This window comes from Salvia miltiorrhiza, chromosome 2 (assembly GCF_028751815.1).
Source record: "Salvia miltiorrhiza cultivar Shanhuang (shh) chromosome 2, IMPLAD_Smil_shh, whole genome shotgun sequence".
Lineage (NCBI taxonomy): Eukaryota > Viridiplantae > Streptophyta > Magnoliopsida > Lamiales > Lamiaceae > Salvia > Salvia miltiorrhiza.
In genome coordinates, this window is record NC_080388.1 from 59,302,656 (window position 1) to 59,313,153 (window position 10,498).

General features: G+C 32.4%; 1 long non-coding RNA gene across 1 annotated transcript; it reads left to right on the forward strand.

Annotated features, from left to right (window-relative positions):
* The first annotated feature begins 7,653 nt into the window (after positions 1 to 7,653).
* On the forward strand, positions 7,654 to 10,498 carry LOC131010718 (uncharacterized). Its single transcript, XR_009096639.1, has 3 exons — positions 7,654 to 7,785; positions 9,641 to 9,707; positions 10,224 to 10,498. It is a non-coding gene; the product is annotated as an uncharacterized LOC131010718 (long non-coding RNA).

The window sequence follows — 10,498 nt, forward strand, 5'->3', positions numbered from 1 at the left end:
AGGATATAGAGAGAGACCAACCGAACCCAGATTTCAAAACACACGTATGAACTCCAAGCCCGGTCTGGATCTCCAACAAACGGGAGCAAGATTTCAGAACCGAAACGAATGTAAATTGATCGAAGCCGTGATTCTCAGCCCTCATTCGATTGAACAAAAGGAGGCCATTTTGGGGATCGTTGCGGACAGAATGGCCACAGAGCATGGTGTTGAACATGTAATGTAAATGGTTGGGGGTCTTTATCTGTTTGAAGATGGAGTCTGCATAGCTGATATCCTGCATAGAGATTTGGGCGAGAAGCTTACTCAGTGGAAATGGGATTCGGTCCAGACCAGTCATAAATCAAATTTGGTCTCCTCTCTTTCCATTTCCCAAGTAACAACAGTGAATTGCCACTAATCACCACATTTCTGCCTATACATACACCATTTTCTGTGCGTATAGGTTTAGATTTTCCTGTGTCGAAGGCTTAATTGTGACCGCGATCATCACTCGGACGAGCATCCACTCATAATCAAGGATGAGTCCATCTGATTGAAGCATTTCGCACATCCGATTTCGCTCGATTTTTTCCAGATCCAGCCAAATTTTGTTGCTGACTGGGGTCGATTTTCATATTAGATCTGCCGCTGTTTGAAATGGAGTGGATTCTGCGCGTCTAGAGCTTCCGGCGAGAGGTGCGATCGGCGACGCTCGCAGGCGCGGCTTCTGGCGAAAGGCAACAATCGGAGTAGTGAGGGGTGGGATGGAAGGGTTCGAAACCTACGAGTTTGTGGAGCATCCGGTGTCGAAGCCGCTGTGGAAACACTTGTCTGAGGAGTCTCTGCTGGCAAAAGTTTGAGCGCTTGCTGGAAACCCAGCGCTCGCTGGGTCTTTTCTAGCGGGCGCTGGTTCTCCACGGGCGCTGGTTTCATGGAATTCAATTCCAAAATTATCCCGTAAAGTCTTCAAAAATCAGTGAAAATCGGGTGAAATCCAACCACGAATTCTTTGAAAGTCGTCTGGAATCTATGTGAATTCCATGGAATTTAAATTCCATGGACTTTTTAAAGTCTGTGGAAATCCACAACGAATACACCCCCCTTAGTTTAATCACTCGATTATCAGACATCCAATCATAAAATTGATAATACCATAAGAGGATAATTGAGACAATGTCCTCAGTCTTTTTAGCTTCAGATTCGATAAAAAAAAATTCGACAGGTACAATGTTGCTACGAATCAAAGTGTTGAGTCACTATTGCAAAATCAACTTATCTTTAAAATTAAATTTGATTATAAAATCTATGAAGTATAATATACTCCCTCCATCCCAATAAAAGTGGTCACATTTCCTTTTTGGGTGTCCCATTAAAAGTGACTACTTTCTAAAAATGGCAAAAATTTACTTTAATTAAGTCAACAATTACTCACTAATTTGGTCAACAATTGTAGGTCACTTTCTAACAATGCCAAAATTACTCACTAATTTGGTCAACAATTGTAGGCCACTTTCTAAAAATTACTCACTAATTTTGGTGGGTCACACTCAATTAAAACATAAAATCTTCTTCTTAATCTCCGTGCCCAAAAAAAAGTTGTCACTTTTATTGGGACAGAGGGAGTATAAAAGATGAGTTTTTTCCCTCCAACTTTTCCGGAATGAGATTCAATGTACCACACTTTATGTTTCACTTTGTGTCCCACTTTCAATTTTATTTATTTATTTATATATTTTTTCTTCAATTTCAACTTTATATGCTTTAGTTTAATTTTGTGATTATTAACTAGGGTTTATTCCATCAATCTAGGGTATATAATTATTTTTTATCATTTAATTTCACTTTTATTAGCTAATAATAGGTTGATAAATTCAAAGTCATGGTATATACTTTTTTAAAAAATCTAATTTTTTTAAAATAAAAATTAAATATAATTCATAGTATCATAATAAATTTTATTTTTATAAAAAATATTTTCAAAATAATAGATATAAGCATGAGACATAGTGGCACACATAAAATTGTGAGACATTGGATCTCATCCCAACTTTTCCCTTCATTTTTCTCTCTTCTTTCACTGATTTTTTTTTCACTATTTCCTCTCTAATTTTTTTTTTTTTCTAAACATCATCAAATTTAATTCATGAAAAAATACTTAATATACTACATCTTAAATTTAAGTTCGTGAAAAAATCATTAATATGCTAAAAAATCATCAAAATGAATAAATTATGAAAAATTAAAATTAAAAAAATTGATTTTTTCTCTCTTCATTAATATTTTACAACTTTTTATTTATATTTGTGTATGTAAATATTGATTTATTTATTATGACTAATAATAATAATAATAATAATAATAATAATAATAATAATAATAATAATAATAATAATAATAATAATGTGTAATGTCAATTTTCATTATCGAATTATTTAATAATTATAATTATCCGTATACTTTATGCAAAGTTGAAAATATACATTTCAAATTCAAGATTTTATTGAGTATTGATGTGGATTATTTTATTATTAAAATATATTTTTCATTTATTTATATTTTAATTTTATTTAATATTTTATTATTATTTAAACATGTCATTTAATTTCGATGTTCGTCGTGCATCGCACGAATGGACATTCTAGTAACAATAATGTACATGACTAGTTCATCATAACTTAAATAAAATGTCAAAAGAGTCATATAAACAAAATTTGTTGCGTCATTTAGCTTCTGGCCGTTGTGTTTCTTTGAATATTTGTCCTTCTAATATACAATAACATTATCAATATACAATATGAACATAAAATAAAAATAAAAATTACTTAAAGATAAAAATACTCAATGATATATTTGATCAATCATAAAAAATAAACGCTTCCTCAGAATTCCAGATCATTAATTCTACACTATAGAAAGGTCACATTGTAGTCTAATATCATTACATTAAATATAATTGTAAGAGATTGTAAAACATCATTAGTTCATTTGTTGGACTACTTGCAAAATTGTCAATGAGTTTTTGAGCTCTTGATCGAATTTTATTTTTATATTTTAACCTTGAACCTTGGGATATAGAGATCTGTACATTAAACTTTTAGAATTAAAATAAAGCGATTTGGGAGAATCATTGAATCATTCATTTGACTGGCAAGACTGGGTAAAAAGAAGATATATATATCAAACTTTGACTCATTTTAAAGGTTATTGGCGCCTAAATACACTAATTTTGGACCCATTTTAATTTTTCCCACAAACTTTGACTCATTTTATTTTTTTCTATAAATTTTGAGAATTATTAAAAAATACACAAACATTGATTCATTTTATTTTGTTCGTTCGTGTACTTAGGCGCTAAAATCTATATATAATATAAAAGACGAGTTTAACGTAAACTTTTTTCCACCAAAATTTCTCTCTGTTTATTTTTTTTTTGTAGTTTTTGATTCTCTTTTAAAATCATCAACTTTAATTTATAAAAAAATATTCAATATGGGTGTTAAATTAAAAATAATGACGATATCTTTAATTTGATGTAAAAATTATAAAAAATAAATTTAAAATCAATAAATTATTATAGTTTAAAGTCACAAAATTATTTTTTTCTCTCTCCTCTATCATATCCTCTCTCATTTCTCATTTTTTAAATGTTACGGTTCTTTCATTCATTTTTTCATATTCTTTCATTTTTTTTTTTATGTTTTTACTATATATTAATAAATTGAAGAGTTTAATTTTGTAGTAGCACATTTATTTAAATTTACTGAAATTGTATACATTTTATTTTTGAAAATGAATGATACATATCTCATGTTAAACCCTTTATTTTCCACTTTCCAATTGATAAAAAATTGTATATGTTGATAGTAACTTTATTTTAAAATTTGAGCATAAACAAAATGACCACATAAATATGATTTAAATATGTATTCGAAAAATATATTAATCTATAGTTATACTATATGTAAATAAATAGTTTTTTACATCTTAGAATACTATATGATCCATAATGATACTTATTATCATCTATACTTGCTTTTGATATTTCATAATTTATATATTTATACACATTATCAATTAAATCAATTAATTGCTATTTCAAAAATTGAAAATTCGAATGTTTTCAGATTGATATTTTTATTGAGATTATATTGTGGATAATTTACTCCCTCCGTCCCTGAAATAAGTTCCTCTTTTTCCATTTTGGGACGTCCCCCAAATAAGTTCCTCTTTCTTTCTTTCTATTTTTGGACAACTACCCCACCACTAATAATACTTTATTTATTCTTACTTTTCACTTTTTCACCACTTCCAATACTAATTATAACACTTTTTCACCTTTTCACCACTCCCAATACTAATTATAACATATTTTTCTCCACTATCAATACACTATACCATTTTTCTTAAAACTCGTGCCGTCGCCAAAGAGGAACTTATTTTGGGGACGGAGGGAGTATTTTTTATTGAGATCATATATGTTTATATTTACTTATATATATATATATTTAATATTTATTTATTTAAACTATTGTTCAATTTCGATGAAGTCGTGCATCACACGAGCGCGCACATACTAGTACTCTAGAAAAATTAGTGCGCCAAAGGTGGAAAACTCAAACTAAATAGAATCATAATGCCCCAACAGGAATTTAGGGAGTATGGGCCGCTTTTTGGTCCAAGATTTCACAAAAGCCCAATACTCTTCATTCCCAAATTTATAGTATTTGCATCCCACATAATCTTATGGCATGCAATTAAATTTGGAGGATTGCTTATTGGGTAATATCGTTGAATTTTATGATTCTCCTGTAATAGATTTCCATTCAAAATAAAAACAACATAAAATTACCAAATTTATTCCCTATTACATAAATTATACTTTTATTAGTAGTAGTTTTATTAATAACAAATGATATCATGAACATAAAACATGATATAAAATTATACTTCCTCCGTCCACGAATCTTGACACGTTTTCTTTTTTGGATCGTCCCACGAATCTTGACACATTTCCAAATAAGGTAATACTCCCTTCGTCCCAATAAACTTGTCCCATTTCTTTTGGGCACGGAGAATAAGGAGTGTTGAATTAGTGTTGTAAAGTGTAAGGCTCCACATGTTTAAGAAAAAGTAAATATGGCATAATTCTTGTAAAATTAGCAAAACTGAATTGAGTAAATTAAACAACAAAAAATCTGCAAATTTCAACAAAATCTTTACAACAAATTTCAACAAAATCGGCAAGAACAGAAAATACAACAAAATTCTGCAAAGTTCAACAAAATCTTCATCCTCCTCAACAAATTTCAACAATTCATTCTGCAAATTTTTCATCATCTTCTGTAATCAAGAACAGAAAATGCAACAACCAATGTCGAACTCAACGAAAACAAAACAAATTCAGTTCTCAATCAATCACCACGCGAATTCCTATCTCCCTAGATCTGTGCAAATAGCCTCAATTCACAGATCTTCGTCCTCAGATGTATTAGGCGAGCCCTAATTTCTGGAGAAAGAAAAAACAGAGAAGAGAGAAGGTGGATTTACAGAGGGGAGGCTTAGATCTGTGCAAACGGGTGCGGCGCCGGAGGAAGGATGGGGAAGGAGGCTGCGCCGGAGAAACGATGGGGAAGCAAAGGCGGCGCCGGTCGATTTGGACTGGCGACTTTGGGATTTCCGGGAGAAACGAGAAGAGGCGACCAGTGGAGAGAGAGAGCCCTGTGGTCGACGCCGGTGCCGAATATATGCAATACGTCGCCCAACAATAGCTGACGAGCACCGGCCACCAACAGAGGGGGGAAGTGGTGGCGGCGCCGGTCGAAGGGGGCTGACGATTTTAGGGTTTTCTGGAGGATGGAAAGAGGCGACTGATAGAGAGAGAAAGAGAGAGACGAGTGAATTAGGGAATATGGAATAGTTGGAAATAAAAGGGATTTAATTAACAAAGTAAATTAAAATGTGTTTAATTAATTTTTAATGAGACCCCTAATTTTTACTAAAAAATGAAATGGGACAAGTTTATTGGGACAACCCAAAAAGGAAAGTGGGACAAGTTTATTGGGACGGAGGGAGTAATTATTACATTTTCTCTCACACTTTATCACTTTTATTGCCTTTTCTCTCATACTTTATCACTTTTATACTTTATTAACTATACACTTAAAACACTAATCTAGAACTCCTTAATTCGCGTGCCAAAATCAAACGTGTCAAGATTCGTGGGACGGAGAGAGTACATTTTTTAAATGCAAATGATACTTTATAAATGATATTTTTATAAAAGTAAATGATAGCATGATACATTTGAAATTGTACTTTTTGATATATAAATTGAGATAAAGAGTGATAAATAAAACTTAGACAAATAAAACTTAGATAAATAATATCGAGGGGGGGGGGGAAGAGAGATATTAAATTTCCCAATGAAACAGTGATATAAGAGCGGGTCTCTCGCTTAATGTTGGCCTTCTTGTTAATCAATATTGCTATCAAACACTTAGATAAGACATTATTATTTATCTATCTTGCTTTATCTAGGGCTATCAAACATGACCCTAAGAATAGTAAATGATATGTTGTATTATATATAAATCAAATCGGGTAGGGTCTATTGGGTAAGGCAGCGAATACTATGCGAACGAATGTACACAAAAACTTTGTGTACTTCTTTTAGAGTTACTTTTGTCATAAATTATGATTTAGTATATTTAGCATAAATTAAATTAAATCAACTTGTGGCATTTGTTGTATATATGATGAAGGCATAACCAAGTGTTCCACGGTCTGAACTTGTCTGTATATGTACAATATATATTGTCAAAATTAGATATTTAAATGAGAAACTAAATAAACATTACAGAAATAATTGTACAACAGCAGGTACGGTACGATTAACAAAGATAATAAAAATACTGTATATAAACTAGTATATAAATTATGTGTAATACCCGGGCTTTTGATGACGTGTTAATTGCTTGAGTTTGAGTAATTAGGGTTTAGATCCCTTGTTTGATTTACTTTGTAAAGAGATGAGGAGTTATATGAAGTTTTCTTGTTATTTTTTTTAAGATGTTGAGATGTTCTTTCGATGATGTGAGAATGATGTGGGATTTTATATCCGTATTTGAGTTTGAGTATTTGAATAATTCGAGATAATTATTTGAATGAGAACGATGAACTCGGAAGTGAGATCTGAGTCCGTTAAGACGTTTTTCAAAATTTTGACTTTTGACGATGAATAGTAAAATACTGCTATTTCGTCTTTTTGTCGACTTTCAAAATCTTACGTGCACGTCGTCGAGAAATATTCTTAGTTTTTCGATACGAGTCCAATAATGAAAGTTTTTATTTTTGGACGACGAGTGAATAGTAAATCGGGATTTCTCGGTAAACGAAATGAGCTCGTTTATCAGAATTTCGAGAACGAGCTTGTGTTTTCTATATTTATATAGAATTACGAGTGCAATGAAAGTGAGTAGAGGTTGAGAGGGCGAGTAACAAAGAGTATGGGTTGTTAGTTGTTAAAATGAGACGAGACGAGATATTTAACGACTAACGGGTTAATATCTTAAATATCTAACCTACCCTACCCCTAACCACCCCCAAACCTCCCAAAGCCCCTTTCCCTATTAAAGTGTTGGCTGCTACAACCAAACACTCTAAACTCACGCACAACACACAAACTCACACACACAACACCCAAAACACACACTATATTCAACGTTAATACCATTTAAGCTTTTGACCTCCGATTTGAGCACCGAGACGAGCGCCGATCATCTTTTCGATCACGTATCTAAGTAGGTAAGATCTCTACCTACGTTTTGATGGTTTTCTTTTCGATTTTCGTCGACGTCGAAAAACGTCGATTCTCGACTTTATTTTGAAACGACGTCGGATCGTCGTGAAATTTTAGTATGTTGTTCTTGGATAGATGTTGAGCATGTTTAATGAAGGGAGTAAGAACGGAACGAACCGTAGCTATGAAACCCATGAGGGCAGCCCCGTTTTTCACATATTAGCTTGTCTTTCGATTTTTGTTTGATCGTTTTGACTTGATATTTGTGCTTAAGGGTATGCTAGAATCGATATATATTAAATTCGTATTTTTCCAAGCACGAAAATTGTATAAGTTTTTAGAGTATGATTATTTAAATTCGTGAAGTTTGGGACGTTGCATAATGAATATTATTGCGTATATGTGTTCTACGATATCACATGAGCATGCTAATTGATTTACAATTTATGGATGATAATTGTTGAACGAAATTAAAACTGGAATTCTGTCAAAATTTTACAGCAGTTTCAAGCTTATGTTTCGATGAGTTTTCATTGCTTGATGGCTCTGAAATTTTAGTATGTTTATCTATGATATGTGTATTTCGTCGCTGCAAAATTTCATGTCTTTTGGATGATGTTTGGTATTTTAAAGATATTTTGAAAAAAATCCTTGACAGAATCTGTCAACTGTTGGTAGACTTCACAAAAACGTTTATATCTATTAATCCATGAAGGATTTTGCATCACCGTTTTTTTTAAACGAAACTAGACTTCAATACTTTTCTAAAAACATAAGATTTCGATTTTTATGACCTCTGAAACAGAGCAGTTTATTATTTCAAAAATGCCCTGTTCTGCTGTCATATTTTTCCAACAGTAAAAGTGTATGAGTTTCATTGTTTATTTGGCAGATCATATGAACGTTTTCTCTTGTGAAATTTTAACCAAATCTTCAAGGATACCTTTAGTTTTGGCTGATTAAATTTGATGGAATTTTATTAAGGTTTGCCTTGGTTTCTAATGGCCTAAACAAAATTGGCAGAAACTGTCAATCTTTGACAGCCTGCACTAAAAGAGCAATATCTCCAAAAACCTTTAACCTTTTTGGTTAACTACCATTTTTAGAGTGAACTACACTTCATGGAGTTTTTGAGATCAATTGGTATGAGAGTTTATGATGATTGAGTTGGTTGTTATGAATTTTTAAAGATGACACAAAAACAGCAAAACTTTCTAGAAAACAACTTGATTATATTTGTTTTGATGGATGATACGATATGACTAAATGGTGTGAGTTGTGAGAGTTATGATTAACGCACATAAATGTTGGTATCTGACACTCGAACAATTGGTGTCGAGTATAAATGATAGTTTACTGATAAAGAGTTTTGATGATTTTGAATTGTTTGGTTTGCGTTGAAAAGATGTCAAGATGTTAAGTTTTGAGTCGAGAGACGAGTTCACGTAGTGAGATTCACGCGTTGAAATCTCGTGGCTGACATTATATATGAATAGGTCATGCCGAAATTTTTAGTGAAATTAGAATTTGAGCATAGTCAATTCTTGTTGACCTGTGACTCAAATACATACCTAATGGAAAGTTTAACTTTCTAATTGGTTAATTAGACGAGATGAGAGCGAATAGATCTGCTAAGAAAGTGGACTTTTCGATGTGTTAAATATTTCTTTTAATTGAAGCGCTGCTAATTATAACATAAGGATGCTATAATTAATGAGTAATGACGAGAGATAATAATTGTTATATTGATTAACAATCAAGAGAGATGAACATTAGAGATACTAATGTTTCATAAAAGAGATTAGATTATTAATCGAGGTTTCTTTTATAACTTCTCACCAATTCTTCATAACGATGAAGGTCCTTTTGGGAAGTAACGACTTGAGGGAGAGAGTGACGTTACTCATTGATACAGAGACACAACGAGGTGGGCATTACTTTCATATATATCAAAATGAGTTTAAATGTTACGTTCAAGCAAGTTATTTCATGATAAAATCTTTGAGTTAAAGTTATTTCAAGTATTGTCTTGCCATAAAATGTTTCAATTTTAGTATGATATCTATCTGCTTTGGCTTTGCCAATGATGCAATCGAATTCGGGTCCTGAGCAGTTGATAGCTATCCTGCCAGGGCTAGTGTACACCAGTGACCGTGAGTCATCTAGCGGGTTGGCCGGTCAAGTGACCGTGAGAGGTGGCCACCTCTCCGGCACATAGTTTCAGATATGATAGATTACAAAAGAACTTAGTCTGATCAGACGAACTTTAAGAATCACAAATGAACTTAGTAAGCTTGGGCCTTTTTAGCGAAAAACTCCCTTGCTGTACTGTTTATGATGGCATGACAATTTACAGTTTTGAAGCATGTATTTTTATACCTAGGCATACGTGCCCACTGAGTGCTTTTGTACTCAGCCCTGCATATGTTTTCTAAATGTGCAGGTTGAGCTGATGTGATGATGGTGCTGCAATGAGCGGAGTCTCCAGGGTTGTTAATAAATAGTTAACCTGTCTAGAATATGTCTTCATACATATGTCTAGCTACTTTCCGCTGCAAGATGTTGTTGATGTTATAGTATGTTATGTCATACTTTGAGTCTTAAGAGAATGATTTCATATGATGTATAACTTGATTAATGATATTAATTAAGTTTTATGTTGTCTTTCATAGACTGTTCAAAAGAGTATTAATGAGTAAATACGACGATTTTTCTTAA